The sequence below is a fragment of the Phyllobates terribilis genome, unplaced genomic scaffold (genome assembly GCF_046119375.1).
Source record: "Phyllobates terribilis strain yellow unplaced genomic scaffold, ASM4611937v1 Scaffold_117__1_contigs__length_5270597, whole genome shotgun sequence".
Lineage (NCBI taxonomy): Eukaryota > Metazoa > Chordata > Amphibia > Anura > Dendrobatidae > Phyllobates > Phyllobates terribilis.
Genome location: NW_027362877.1, coordinates 3,157,460 through 3,173,942, shown reverse-complemented (window position 1 = coordinate 3,173,942; position 16,483 = coordinate 3,157,460). Strand labels below are relative to the sequence as shown.

Genomic DNA, 16,483 nt, shown 5'->3' with positions numbered 1-16,483 from the left:
CTTTATACAGTATGAGCCCCCACATAGCTCCCTATATACAGTATGAGCCCGTACATAGCTCCCTACTCTGATCGACTGTCAGTTCCACAGCCAGCTCAGAGAATGGTCGAATGCAAAATGCAGCTGCCTGGGAGACACCTCTGACCATCGCATGAGGTGGCCCGAAGGCGCCCCCCTGACGAATGTACCCAGGTCACGTGCCCCCCCCGATTCCCCTACGTATGGCCCTGTACAGTCTATATGACAATACATGACTGGTATCTATAGTACAATCAGGGAAGTTTCCTTCTGTCAGAAGCCTCTATAGACTGCGCCAGTGCAATATCTGCACAGTCCGGCCGCAGACAGAAAGACGCATCCACATCCCAGACAGGGAAGAGGAGTGTGGAGCCAGAGATCGCGGTGTGCATAAGCACTGAGCGCATACCGCGATCTCCAGCACCTTAAACACATACTTGTTCAGTCCGGTCATCTCTGGAGAGGTCGGGGGAAGAGTGTGGCACCAAAATCGGCGCCTGCACATAGCGCGATTTTTGGCGGCATTTTAGTGAAGACAAATATGCAGTGTCTTCAACAAAATGGACAGCGTGGCATGCGCATGCGCGTATTCTGGCGGCATTTTGTTGAATACACTCTGCACAATCGTATTCATTATAATTAAAATGGATATCGCGCTATGCGTGGGTGCCGATTCCGGCGCAATTGTTAGTGAAATAACGCAGGCGATGCGCTGCAGTGGAGAGGTGGAAAAGCACCTTTTTTTTTAAAATTTATTTATGGATGGGGGAGTACATATCAGGATGGGTGACTAGGATGGGGGAGCATATACCAGGATGGAGGGGGGGGAAGCATGGACCAGAATGGGGGAGCATATACCAGGATGAGGAAGCATACACTAGAATGGAGGAGTATATACCAGGATGGGGGAGCAGGCTTGGGGAGCATATACCAGGATGGGGGACCAGGATAAGGGGGGGGCCATGGACCAGGATGGGGTAGTATATACCAGGATGGGGTAGTATATACCAGGATGGGGAGGGGGGGCATGGACCAGGATGGGGTAGTATATACCAGGATGGGGGAGTATATACCAGGATGGGGAACCAGGATGGAGGAGCATATACTAATAAAAAAGCTTGCCACCCGGGAGTAGAACGGGTTCAATAGCTAGTATGATATACTGTGATACAGGCATCAGATATTATATACTATGCACATTGTTATATCCCATCTGATGTCTGTACCACAGTATACCATACACTAATCTGTATACTGGATGACATTTTTTGTACAGGGATATACACTGTACTGATCACACCTGGACCTGCACACAGGACCTCACATATTATATATGGAGCAGTATAGTATGTGATGTCCTGTAGGTTCAGGGTTGATCAGTCAGTGCAAGATCCTGTATGGATGTCTGTGGATGCTCAAATGGGGCTCAGTGTGATTTATTGCAGGATTGGTGACGCTTGAGCCAATGACTCAGAGTGACCTGATCTGCAGCAAAGGTCAGACTCCAGCAATAAGTCACACAGAGCCCCAGCAGAGCGTCTGCAGACCTGACACTAAGGGATCTGTGTGAACTCATCAGGAGGAGAGCAGCGTCCTGCAGCCCCCTCCTCAATCCTCATATTTACCGTCATCCACTGAGGTCTGCTGCAGGAGCTCCTCTCCAGCAGGCTGATGCTCCTCTCCGGCAGGCTGATGCTGCTCTCCGGCAGGCTGATGAGCTCCAGGCGCCGCTGTGTGACGTCAGCTCTGGAGACGCAGCACACAGCGTGCAGGGGGCGTGTCTGTCTCCCTGATGCCAGCGTCTAAGGCACAGTGCGGTCCCCCTCTGCCGAAAACATTATAATGAGGGGAAATTGGCCATGGGCCCCCTGGAGGCCCGGGCCCCAGGCGGTAGCCCAGATTGCCCTTATTATAATCCAACTATGCCTCCTACTACAGACTCTCTCATCTCTTGGCATCACAAACTTGGCCCTATCTTGTATCTCCTTATACCTAACAGACTGGACATTCAACGTCTCCCACTCCCACACCACCTCCTCACCTCTCCCCCTATCTGTCAGTGTTCCCCAAGGCTCAGTTCTAAGACCCCTGCTCTTCTCCATCTACACCTTCGGCCTGGGACAGCTCATAGAGTCTCACGGCTTTCAGTATCACCTCTATGCTGATGACACACAGATTTACCTCTCTGGACCTGATATCACCTACTTACTAACCAGAATCCCCCAATGTGTGTCTGCTATTTCATCTTTCTTCTCTAGATTTCTAAAACTTAATGTGGATAAAACTGAATTCATCATCTTTCCACCATCTCGCTCAACCCCCCATCTATCAAAGTCAATGGCTGCCCACTCTCCCCAGTCCCGCAAGCTCGTTGCCTTGGGGTAACCCTTGACTCTGATCTCTCCTTCAAACCTCATATCCAAGCCCTTTCCACTTCCTGCCGACTCCAGCTCAAAAATATCTCCCGGATCCGCACATTCCTGAACCACGAATCTTCAAAAACACTAGTGCATACCCTCTTCATCTCCCGCCTCGACTACTGCAACCTCCTGCTCTGTAGCCTCCCTTCTGCCACTCTAATCTATCCTAAACTCTGCTGCTAATCCACCTGTCCCCCCACTATTCCCGGGCCTCTCCTCTCTGTCAATCCCTTCACTGGCTCCCCATAGCTCAGAGACTCCAGTTCAAAACTCTAACCATGGCATAAAAAGCCATCCACAACCTGTCTCCTCCATACATCTGTGACCTAGTCTCCCGGTACTTACCTGCACGCAACCTCCGATCCTCACAAGATCTCCTTCTCTACTCCTCTACTCCCCTCTTATCTCCTCTTCCCACAATCGCATACAAGTTTTCTCCCGTGCATCCCGTCTACTCTGGAACTCTCTACCCCAACACATCAGACTCTCTTCGACCGTGGAAACCTTCAAAAGGAGCCTGAAGACCTACCTGTTCCGACAAGACTACAACCTGCAGTAACCCTTGCTCCACCACACTGCTGCACGATCAGCCTACTGTATCCTCACCCATCCCTTGTAGATTGTGAGCCCTCGCGGGCAGGGTCCTCTCTCCTCCTGTACCAGTCGCTGACTTGTTTTTGTTCCAATTATTGTACTTGTTGTTTGCTATGTATATCCCTTTTAAACATGTAAAGCACCATGGAATTAATGGTGCTATAATAATAAATAATAATAATGTGATTTATCTAATCTAATCTAATTTAATATAAACTAGTGATTGTATGATGACTGCATTGTTGAAAAAAGCCTGGGACAGGCTGAAACATCCTTTGGAATTGGCAATGAAATAAAAGAGCAATTATTCACTGAACACGTGAGTGCCGGGAATTACTTCCTTTCTGCATATTCTACTCCACGTGCACCACCACCACCGATCCACCATCCCTGTATTCATATTGGGATACGAGCACACATTTTTCACCATCGCTGCAACAAGTCGGATTTTCAATTAGGAAGAAGCCGCTAGAATTATGGCGCAATCCACAATATCAACAGATTTCCTGAAAATCCCAACAAGTGAGTTCAAAAGACGGGACTTTGAGAGGGGAAACTAAGAGGTTGATTTCATACGAGTTGCATGCTGAAACACTTGTAGAATATTATCGAGAAAAGAAAATACAGCAGGACTTAAGGGTTTAACCTACGTTCGACGCTGTTTTCAGAAGATAATATATTCTGCGATGATTTTGAGCAAGTGCTTAATAAATGCTCTATGGATTTGATGTTACTAACAATTGACAGATTGCATAAAGCCATCGCTGACCTTAAAGTTCAGAGTGCTAATATTGAAGAGCAATTAACCTCCTGTTTGAAATCTGATAAACTTTCCATTATGAAGGAATCTTTGTAATTCTGTTCTGGATATTCATTGAAAGGATTTACAAGAGAGAAAAAGAAGGAAATTTACTCGTGACACTGAAGACTATCTTTCTAATAAAGTTTATAGATGGCGAGAGCAAACTTTCAATAGGATTAGAAATCCCAGACAATGTTTTAGGAATGATTTTTATTCATCTGAATCTAGCAGGGAGTTCTCAGGATCCTGGAGGAATCCACGTCCTTTTTCCGTGAGAACAAAGAAGCAGAACATCACAAGAAGAGGAGGAGAGCAGGTCGCCATCACCGACACAGCTACACCTGCGATGCAAACAAGATCTCAGGTCCCTTGTTATAAACATTTCATCAAAAACTTTTTTGCAATTCAGATGCAGGTATTGCAGAAAGGACTTTCATTTGTTGTTATGTCCAAACTTAATACATTTCAAATTGATTTGGACATTAAGTTTCTCCGTAATGTCAGATTAAAACGTATTTTTCAAATGTGATTACACCTGCGCGCACTTTACCTGTATTACAGGTGAAATGCTTTACTGCATCTGAACTGGGATTAAGACAAAGAAGCTTTTTCTCTCCACCCAAAATTCACGTATGCAGATAGACAAAGTGGTCCTTATCCAAGAATGAATTTGGGTTTTAGAGAGAGACAAGCATTGACTTCTTTAAGGCATGACGATTCGATCGAAATTAAACCGGCAGCCAAGGGTGGTTCAGTGGTGGTAATGGATCGTTACAAATATAAAAAAAAGAAATCTTGCGACAATTGTCAGATCAGACGACCTATGTACCACTGAACCATGATCCCTTGCCCAAAATTCAGAGGAAAATTTCCAACATGATTGATAAATATAAAAACCTGGGTATTATTGATGATAAATTAGCGCAGTTTTTGTGAAGACAGATCCCCTTACACCTGTATTTTATATACTGCCAAAGGTGCATACAACCTTAATTGATCCTCAGGCCAATTGTGGCATCAACTAACTCGGTATTATCCCTGTTATCAATCATGTTGGAAAGGATCCTCCTCACACTTTTAATATAAAAAAAACAAAAGCATTTCTTCTGGATACTAAAGATTTTTTTGAAAAAAATTAAAATGATTGATGATAGTGGAGATGATACTATATTAGTTACCATTGATGGAGCTAATTTATACACTTCTAGAGAACATCACAAGGGACTTCAGGCGATCCATTGGATTTTGAATTGAAATGAATTTACACACTTCCAAATTGATTGCATTATCGTTTTTTTTTGGACTCTAGTCCTCAATGAGAACTATTTCCTCTTTCAGGACACTTTCTATTGTCACCGGAGGGGTTTGGCGATGGGTGCTAATGTGGCCCCCCCATATGCAAATGCATATATGGCATTCTTTGAAGAACGATTTATATACAAACATACTTTATTTTCAAACACACGTGAAAACGTGGGAGATATATTGACGATGTCATTTGCATATGGGAGGGGCCACACTAGAGGCAATGCAAGATTTTGAAAAATATCTGAATAATATTTGGGATGAATTAAAATTTACCACGACAAACGATTTGGGAAGAATAATTTTTTTTTTGATACATCAATTATTAAAAATGATAATAGTCTGGATACAGATTTATATATATAAAAAAAAAATACAGACAAAAATAGTGTTTTATACTTTGAAAGTGCGCACTCTTATTCTCTTAAGAGGGCTATCCCTAAATCACAGTTACAAAGGATACGCAGAATTGTGTCCAAACCATCTCTTTGTGAACAGAGACGTACTGAAATGCGACATGATTTTATGGCGAGAGGTTATCCACGCCACCTGTTAGAGAAAGTTAAAGAGGATTCTCTGTCTAATAAAAGATCTAGAAGTGCATTATCACACAGGATACCTTTTGTCAGGGATTATCATCCAATCAATTTAAAAGTTGATCATATTGTTAAAAAACATCGGCATATCTGACATCATGCGTATCCTCAGATATCACAGCTTGAGAATCTCCCATTGATTTGTAACAAAAAGTTGACTAATATTAAAGATAAATTAATGCGTGCGGACCTAGGTAGTGAAAAGAGAGAATCTAAACAAACTTTTATTTCTAGTAGGAAAAAACGGTACATATCCATGTTTGGGATGTTTCCAATGTAATAATGTTGCTAAAGGAGAATTTTTTTTTTTTATGACTCTCAAACTGGACAACCACGAAAAAGAAAAGGTTTTTTTTACTTACCTCTCCAATAACGTGATTTATATGATAAAATGTCCCTGTGGTTTAGCTTATAGTGGAGAAACCACGCAATCAGTTGGTGCAAAGATTAATAAGCACAAATCCACAATAAGGTGCGGAGATATTACCTTTATTGGTATTGCCATTACCTCTTCCAGCACATTTTCAGAAAAAAAAACCACATACTATCGCACAATTAAAATACCAAGAGCTGGAACAGGTGATAATTCCTATAATTCCTAGGAGGGGTGGTAATATAAAGACAATGCTCCTCCGAAGTGAGGCGTATTGGATACATAATGTAAAAACGTTATCCCTGAATGTATTAATAAAGGTTATGAAATGAGTCGCAATATATGAAATTTTATCTTTTATTTTTACCTTAAATTTGTTTGTGATTAAAAAATATACCGTATTTTTTCGGACTATAAGACGCACTTTTTTCCTCCAAAATTTTGGAGGAAAGTGGGGGTGTCTTATAGTCCGAACTGTGCCCCGTACTATATACCTATGGCTGTGGGTGGTGAGGGGTGTGGGGGGAGCGGCGGCGGGGCACAGGAGGCAGCAGCTGCCTGCTGCAGCCTACACTGTGCCCGCTGCTAAAGAAAATGAATAGTCACTGCTCCACACGCCCATGGGCGTTGAGAACAATGAATATTAATTTTCCTCAAAAACGCGCACGCTGTAGCCGCAGTGCGGCTCCTGCTGCCGCTGTCCGGTTTGTGTTCCCGCTATTAAAGACCATGAATATTCACCAAAATCCACTCCCATGGGTTGTAGTGAATATTCATGGTCTTTAATAGTGGGCACAAAGACTGCCGTCCGCAGCAGGAGCTGTGCTGCAGGTACCGTGTGAGTTAATGGTCACTGCTCCACACACACAGTTCTGGCGCAGGGAGCAGTAACTATTCCAGAACAGCATCTCACACTGTGAGGGCACATGGCAGGGACGCAATGCGCGCCTTTCATAGTGAGAGTGTCAACAGCAGAGTGGGACGTAGCGCGGGAGGAGAGAGGAGGTGATTATAATTGTTTATTTTTGTGTGTGCAGCGTGATGGGGATCAGGGGGTGGCCTTGTATACTAGGATGAGGGGTGCCATACATACTGTTAAGGATCCGGATGGTGGAACCTCTGTGCTGCGGTACAAGGAGGGACCCAGAGGGGCGTAACTAAGTATCAACTCGGACCGACCAAGGTCGTACGACGGCTAACGACTCCGTGACCAGGGAGGGACCGAGCAGAGGGACCAGGTGCTACTCTGGGAACGACCTTGTAAGAGAGCAGGTGACTCCCACGTGTCAGATGGCTGAGACTGACCGATACTGCAGATGGGCACAGCAGGCAGGCTGACGAGAGATCCGGGTAGATGAACTGGCAGAGACAGCAGGCGACAGGCGGGAGCCTCCAGGTAGGCTGTCAGGTGGTCACGGCAGGTGACAGGCAGAAGCCTCTAGGTAGGCTGTCAGGTGGTCAAGGCAAGAGACAGGCGGAAGCCTCTAGGTAGGCTGTCAGGTGGTCACGGCAAGTGACGGGCAGGAGCCTCCAGGTAGGCAGACAGGTGGTCACGGCAAGTGACGAGCAGGAGCCTCCAGGTAGGCTGAAAGGTAACAGGCAGGTGCTTCCAGGTAAGCAGGTGGGCAAAGCCCATATACAGACTGGTGGACTGGACGGAAGACAGACTGTCGGGCTGGAGAGTAGTCAGGCTGGCGGACTGGACTGATAGTCGGGCTGGCGGGCAGGACTAGTAGTTAGGCTAGCAGCGGGACCTGAGGGCTGAAGCAGAGGTAAGTACACTGTGCATCAACTATTGCTCGGGCACCTCCATATTGGAGGAGGTGCTTTATATATGGGAGGACCTCCGGCAATTGGCCGGGGACTCCTTAGGGCGGCGCGCACGGCCCCTTTAAGAGGGAGGGAGCGCGTGCGCCCTAAGCACAGTGCCCGGGAAGCTGCGCGTGCCGGCAGAAGCAGGAAGAGGAGCGCTGGAGGACGCCGGGCAGGGAGCGCGGCGGTGAGAGGGACGGCGTCTCTGCCTGGCAGGGAGCAGAGACGCTGATGCTACACATACCAGGATGAGGGGTGTCATGCATACCAGAAAGAGGGATGAGGGATGCCATGCATACCAAGATGAGGGGGACCATGCATAACAGGATGAGGGGTGCCATGCCTACCAGGATGAGGGGTGCCTACAGGGCCGGCTCCAGGTTTTTCTGGGCCCCGGGTGAAAGATTCTCAGTGGGCCCTTTTAACACATACACGATTCATGATGCACAGATACGGCGGAGAAATATATATATAGTACACAGGGCCCAGCCTGCCACCTCATCCTTCACATATGCAGACATGCGCACACACACACGGTACGCAGACATGCGCACACACACACGGTACGCAGACACGAGCATGCACGCACACATGGTACACAGATATGTACACATACAGACATACACACATTTTTACACAAATTCTTAAAAACATATATAAAACAGACAAATATATATACACAGTCATACACACTGACATTCACATACATGCACTCACACAGACCCATTACAAATATTTTTAATATGGGGATTGGGGAAGCCTCACTCACCTGTCCCCGGTCCAGTGTCCTGTCCAGCAGCTCCTCAGGTATGGGGCAGTGCAGGGCCCCCGGCGTGTCACAGACATCATGGCCCTGGACCATCAGAGGGGCCCACTTGGGGTCGGATCCGGGCCGCTCCCCCCCATCTGTGCAGGACCTCCGACAGTGTTTGATTTCCGGCAGTCCCCCAGACATGGCCACGCGCTGTGCGGCTGTGTCTGCTAGTAATGACGCGGCAGGGGCGACACACAAGCACAATTAAAGGTGCAGTGCCGTCGACCCTGCCGTGTCATTACTAGCAGACACAGCCGCACAGCGCGCGGCCATGTCTGGGGGAGTGCCGGCAATCAAGCAGCGCCTGCGTCACTGAACAGGTGCCGAAGATGCGGCCAGGGCCCCGACAGTGAGTGGGCGGTGGGCCCCGTCAGTGAGTGGGCAGATTAGGGTGCCATGCAGACCAGGATGGGGATGAGGGGTGCCATGCATATCCGGATGGTGATGAGGGCCACGTATAACAGGAAGGAGGGGGCCATACAGACCAGGATGGGGAATATTAACAGAATTGGGGGACATTACCCCTATAACAGGGTTAGCAGCAGACCCCCTCCCCCTTAACAGGGCATCATGACCACATTTTTTGCTTACATTTTTTTTCTATTTTCTTCCTCTAAAACCTAGGTGCGTCTTATAGTCCGAAAAATACGGTATTTCTTTGTTTTAGACAACATTGTTGCGCTGCTTTAATATTGATGAATCCCTACTTGATGTAATCTCAATGATGATACTCGACACAGTCCAAGTGGAAGTTATTTTCATAAGATAATTTACGTATGATATAATAATAATAATAATATAATGAGATAATCATGTTTCAGCTTCATATTAGTAAATTGAATAGAAATAAATCTAATAGAGGATTAATTTAAAAATAACTAATAGAATAGATTTGATACACTATAATATTCTAAGGAATAAACTTTCTGTATAGTAGTATATGATTCATCAATATAGCTTTGATTAATTATATTCAATGTAATAACATCTACGTAGCCGTGAATAATATAATAATTCAAAAAATACATAAAATAAAAAATAAATTATGTTATACGGGATTCATGCATGAAGAATTATATCGGGTAGGCGGTTTTTTGTTTTACATCTGATGTCACTTCTGAGGTGTAATCCTTTATAAACTAGTGATTGTATGATGACTGCATTGCAGAAAAAAGCCTGGGACGGGCTGAAATGTCCACTGGAATTGGCAATGAAATAAAAGATGTGACAAAGTCACTGGTAAAGTGCTGGAGGGGAGATATGTTTTCCTGAGGCCATTAGCTTTAGTGAAATAAAGCCGTTAAGTTTCCTTCAGCATATTATTTGCTGAGAAGGGTTAAGTCACCACTTGTAAAATGTATGTTTTTATAAGAACAACCATAGAGCGGGCGGGAGGTTGTTCTCCATATCTCCACCTGAAGGTGCGGTCTGGGGTCTAAATACAAGGTCTGCTGAGGCATTACTTGTTCAGTAAGTCTGGGGAGGCAAACTCCAGACATGTTTGTGTTGAGCTGACCTGAACCTTGTGGAGTTGCTAGACTCTGAGCAGGTGGACCCCTGCTAACACAAGGACTGTGTTTTGCGTGACCAATTTATTTTTTTGTTTTCCCGTTTTGCCCAAAGGGCTGTTTTATTTTCATTGACTCAATGTTGGTTTATGCCACATTCTAATAAACCAACAAGAGATATAAAGAAAGCGTACCTGTGTCTACCTCCGTGTGCAGCTGAGTGAGCGATCTAGTGAGCAATTATTCACTGAATACGTGAGTGCCGGGAATTACTTCCTTTCTGCATATTCTACTCCACGTGCACCACGCTAACGGAGTGCCGATCCACCATCCCTGTATGCAGGGTTCTAGTGATCTGCCTACCGTCAGGAAATAGTCTAAGTATGGAATTATTAGGGTGTTCTGTTCACAAAGATTCGCTGTCATCTCCACTATGATCTTTGTAAATACTCTCGGAGCCATGGACAGACCAAAAGGCCGGGGCCCTGAACTGAAAATGTCTGATTCTCTAGTTTATGGATAGGGCCACTCTCAGGAATTTTTCAGCTTCTGCATGGATTGAAACATGGTAGTATGCATCTTTTCTCATTAAGACATACCACAGAAGAGTCTGCATAATCACGCAGCTAATACACCACCACAACGGGGAGACTCATGGACGAGGAGATAATTTGCATATTCCCACTGCATTTTGGGGTAAGTGAAGAGTCTCCGCGAGCTCAAAGAACACTGGATTTTGGCTGTTGGAGCTGAAAAGAGGACATCGGTAAACCAGGGGAGGAGTCCTGAGGAGATAATTTGCATATTCCCACTGCATTTTGGGGTAAGTGAAGAGTCTCCGCGAGCTCAAAGAACACTGGATTTTGGCTGTTGGAGCTGAAAAGCTTTTTTCACTGTTTTCAGAGCATTAACAATAAGAACATGGAAGAGTCCAGGAGCCATTTGGTGAGCTGCATATCCTGCTACATGTTCACAGACTTGCCAGTGGAAAAGCCAGACTTCACATGCCAGAAATGCAAGCTTGTGTCCCTGTTGGAGGAAAAGTTGCGAAATCTAGAAGAGAGGTTAACTACCTTGAAAATCATTAAGGAAGGTGAAGAGTTCTTAGACAGAGCAGAATTATCTCTTCATGATTCAGAAAGAGAAGAAATTCGAACTGCACCTGAGGAAACAGAGGAATGGAAGCATGTGACCCACAGAAGCAGGAGGATCGAGAGGCAGTCAGCACCCATACTGCTCAGGAACCAGTACCAGGCTCTCACACAGGAGAACCATGAAGAAATACAGCAAGATAAGACTTTGCCAGCAATGAATAACCTTGTAAGCCCTCAGAATCCTCCTGGATGGAGAAAGAAGAATGTTGTGAAGAAAAAACGGAGAGTGGTGGTCATGGGGGATTCCCTGTTAAGAGGAACAGAGGCCGCTATCTGCAGACCAGACATAACCTCAAGAGAAATGTGCTGTCTTCCAGGAGCAAAAATTAAAGATGTGTCTGACAGGATATCAAGACTCTTCAGACCTACAGATCACTACCCATTCCTGCTAATACATGTGGGGACAAATGACACCGCAAGAAAGGACCTGGAAACCATCTGCAGTGACTTTGAAGACTTAGGCAAGAAAGTGAAAGAATTGGGAGCGCAGGTGGTCTTCTCATCCATCCTCCCAGTGGATGGCCATGAAACAATGAGGTGGAATAAGATTCTACAGGTGAACAACTGGCTACGTCGATGGTGCCGTCAACAAGGATTTGGATTTCTGGATCACGGAATGAATTACCTATACGATGGACTACTTGCTAGAGATGGGGTGCACCTTACGAAGACTGGAAAACATGTATTTGGAAGTCGCCTTGCTACACTCATCAGAAGAGCTTTAAACTAGAACAATGTGGGAAGGGAAGCAAAAGGCCAGAAAAAGCCATACAGCTGACAAATACTATTGAGATCTCTGCTACTGGAAGTGGAAAAGAAGAACAAAGACAAAAAAATTTAAATAATAAAAATATGGGAGGAAGAGAAACCAATCACAAACTAAAATGTTTTTATACAAATGCACAAAGCATGGGCAACAAACAAGGAGAATTGGAACTACTAATGCAGGAAAAGGAATATGATGTCATTGGAATCACTGAAACTTGGTGGGACGATACACATGATTGGAATAAAAGGCTAAAAGGATACAACTTATTTGCAAGAAACAGACTTGATAAACGAGGAGGAGGTGTCACATTGTATGTTAGAAAAGCGAATATCTGCACAGAGATTGAAGCTTCAGAGACTGGGAGTTCTGTGGAAACTGTTTGGGTAAGAATACAAGGAGAGAACAACGGAAAGGACACCATTGTAGGCATTTACTACAGGCCACCTGGGCAAGCTGAAGATATGGATGAACTCTTTATGTATCAAATGACCAAGTTCTCCAAAAAATATGACGTAGTGGTCATGGGAGATTTCAACTATCCAGACATTTGTTGGGAATCTCTCTCAAGTAAAACTAACAGGTCAAGCAAATTGTTATCCTCTCTTGCTGACAACTTTATCTTCCAAAAGGTAGGGGAGAAAACAAGGGGATCTGCTACTTTGGATCTAATCCTTATAAACAGGGAGGAAATGGTTGAGGAGGTAAAGGTGGCTGGGACCCTAGGAGGCAGCGATCATGCTATTACAGAATTTTGGATAACTAGAGGAGGAAGACATGTGAAGACTCAAACTTCAAGGTTAGATTTTAGAAAGGCAGATTTTAAGAGACTCAGAAAGAGAATAGGAGGGATCCAATGGCTGGATGTCCTTAAGGACAAAAATGTCCAGGAAGGATGGGAAATTTTTAAAAATGAGATTCTCAAAGCACAATCGTTAACAATCCCGAAAAGTAGGAAGAATGGGAAGCATTTAAGGAAACCAGGATGGATGAACACAGAACTTAAACACATGCTAAAAAGAAAGAAAGAAATGTTTATTAAATGGAAAGAGGGAGGCATATCTAAAGAAGATTATAATGCAGTCTGCAGATCCTGTAGGGCACGTATCAGGTTAGCTAAAGCTGACAATGAATTAAGGCTTGCAAGAGATGTCAAAAGCAATAAAAAAGGATTTTGGGGGTATGTCAAAAGTAAAAGAAAAGTCAAAGATGCTATAGGATTTTTACAGGATGAAAATGGAGAAATGGTAAGAGAGGATGTTGAGAAGGCCGAACTTTTTAATTCCTATTTTGCATCTGTTTTCTCTCAGAAAGAAAATGTAACATCAACTGATCTTCACTGTCCTTTAAAAGGAATAGAAGAATCCAAGTTATCTGTAAACCGAAAGATTGTGAGGGAATATTTAGCTAACATAAATGAGTTCAAGTCTCCAGGTCCAGATGAATTACACCCCAGAGTACTGAAGGAGATCGTAGAAGAAATTTTAGAACCACTCTCCATAATCTTTGAAAATTCTTGGAGAACAGGAGAAGTCCCAGAAGACTGGAGAAGAGCAAATGTTGTTCCTATCTTCAAAAAGGGGAAGAAGGTGGACCCAGGGAACTATAGGCCGGTGAGTCTGACTTCTATACCAGGAAAGATCTTTGAACAAATTATTAAACAACATGTATGTAAGTACATGGATAAGAATGAAGTGATTAACCAGAGTCAGCATGGGTTTGTAACTAACAAGTCATGTCAGACTAACTTAATTTCCTTCTATGACAGAATCACTGACTGGGTGGATCAGGGAAATGCTGTAGATATAGTATATCTTGACTTCAGCAAAGCATTTGACAAAGTATCTCACACCATCCTTATTGAAAAAATGACCAAGTATGCAATGGACCAGGCAACTGTTAGGTGGATTCATAACTGGCTTAGTGATCGGACTCAAAGGGTGGTTGTAAATGGCTTCACATCCAGCTGGATGAATGTCTCAAGTGGGGTACCACAGGGCTCCATCCTGGGACCTGTATTGTTCAACATCTTTATCAATGATTTAGATGAAGGAATTGAGGGTAAACTGATTAAATTTGCTGATGACACAAAGCTAGGAGGGATAGCTAATACTAGAGAAGAGAGAGAGAGGATTCAAAAAGACCTAAATAAACTGGAGCAGTGGGCAGCAACCAACAGAATGGTTTTTAACAGGGAAAAATGCAAAGTACTACATCTGGGCAATAAAAATGAAAAAAGCATATACAGAATGGGAGGAATAGAGCTAAGTAACAGTACATGTGAAAAAGACTTAGGTATACTAATAGATCATAGACTGAACATGAGTCAACAGTGTGATGCAGCAGCAAAAAAGGCAAATACAATTCTGGGATGTATTAACAGAAGCATACAGTCTAGATCACGTGAAGTCATTATCGGTCTTTACTCCTCTTTGGTCAGACCTCATCTGGAATACTGTGTACAGTTTTGGGCACCACATTTTAAAAAAGACATAGACAAACTGGAGCAAGTTCAGAGAAGAGCGACCAGAATGGTGACTGGTCTGCAAACCATGTCCTATGAGGAACGGTTGCAGGATTTGGGAATGTTTAGCTTGCAAAAAAGAAGACTGAGAGGAGACTTAATAGCTGTCTACAAATATGTCAAGGGCTGTCACATTGTAGAAGGATCATCTTTATTCTCATTTGCACAAGGAAAGACTAGAAGCAATGGGATGAAACTAAATGGGAGGAGACACAGATTAGATATTAGAAAAAACTTTTTGACAGTTAGGGTGATTAATGAGTGGGACAGGCTGCCACGAGAGGTGGTGAGTTCCCCTTCAATGGACGTCTTCAAACAGAGGCTGGACAGACATCTGTCTGAGATGATCTAGTGAATCCTGCTTTGAGCAGGGGGTTGGACCAGATGACCCAGGAGGTCCCTTCCAACTCTACCATTCTATGATTCTATGAAATACAGCCAGCACCCCGTGTACCTCCCAAATACAGCCAGCACCCCATGTACCTCCCAAATACAGCCAGCACCCCATGTACCTCCCAAATACAGCCAGCACCCCGTGTACCTCCCAAATACAGCCAGCACCCCATGTACCTCCCAAATACAGCCAGCACCCCATGTACCTCCCAAATACAGCCAGCACCCCATGTACCCCCCAAATACAGCCAGCACCCCATGTACCCCCCAAATACAGCCAGCACCCCATGTACCTCCCATATACAGCCAACACCCCATGTACCCCCCAAATACAGCCAGCACCCCATGTACCTCCCAAATACAGCCAGCACCCCGTGTACCCCCCCATATACAGCCAACACCCCATGTACCCCCCAAATACAGCCAGCACCCCATGTACCTCCCATATACAGCCAACACCCCATGTACCCCCCAAATACAGCCAGCACCCCATGTACCTCCCATATACAGCCAACACCCCATGTACCCCCCAAATACAGCCAGCACCTCATGTACCTCCCAAATACAGCCAGCACCCCATGTACCTCCCAAATACAGCCAGCACCCCATGTACCTCCCAAATACAGCCAGCACCCTATGTACCTCCCAAATACAGCCAGCACCCCATGTACCTCCAAAATACAGCCAGCACCCCATGTACCCCGCATACAGCCAGCACCCCATGTACCTCCCAAATACAGCCAGCACCCCATGTACCTCCCAAATACAGCCAGCACCCCATGTACCTCCCAAATACAGCCAGCACCTCATGTACCTCCCAAATACAGCCAGCACCCCATGTACCTCCCAAATACAGCCAGCACCCCATGTACCTCCCAAATACAGCCAGCACCCCATGTACCTCCCAAATACAGCCAGCACCCCATGTACCTCCCAAATACAGCCAGCACCCCATGTACCTCCCAAATACAGCCAGCACCCCATGTACCCCCCAAATACAGCCAACACCCCATGTACCTCCCAAATACAGCCAGCACCCCATGTACCTCCCAAATACAGCCAGCACCCCATGTACCCCCCAAATACAGCCAGCACCCCATGTACCTCCCAAATACAGCCAGCACCCCGTGTACCCCCCCATATACAGCCAACACCCCATGTACCCCCCAAATACAGCCAGCACCCCATGTACCTCCCATATACAGCCAACACCCCATGTACCCCCCAAATACAGCCAGCACCCCATGTACCTCCCATATACAGCCAACACCCCATGTACCCCCCAAATACAGCCAGCACCTCATGTACCTCCCAAATACAGCCAGCACCCCATGTACCTCCCAAATACAGCCAGCACCCCATGTACCTCCCAAATACAGCCAGCACCCCGTGTACCTCCAAATA

At 45.2% G+C, this 16,483-nt stretch overlaps 1 pseudogene; it reads left to right on the top strand.

Annotated features, from left to right (window-relative positions):
- The first annotated feature begins 3,508 nt into the window (after positions 1-3,508).
- LOC141201509 (uncharacterized) overlaps positions 3,509-16,483 on the top strand; it is a 68,866-nt pseudogene continuing 55,891 nt past the window's right edge.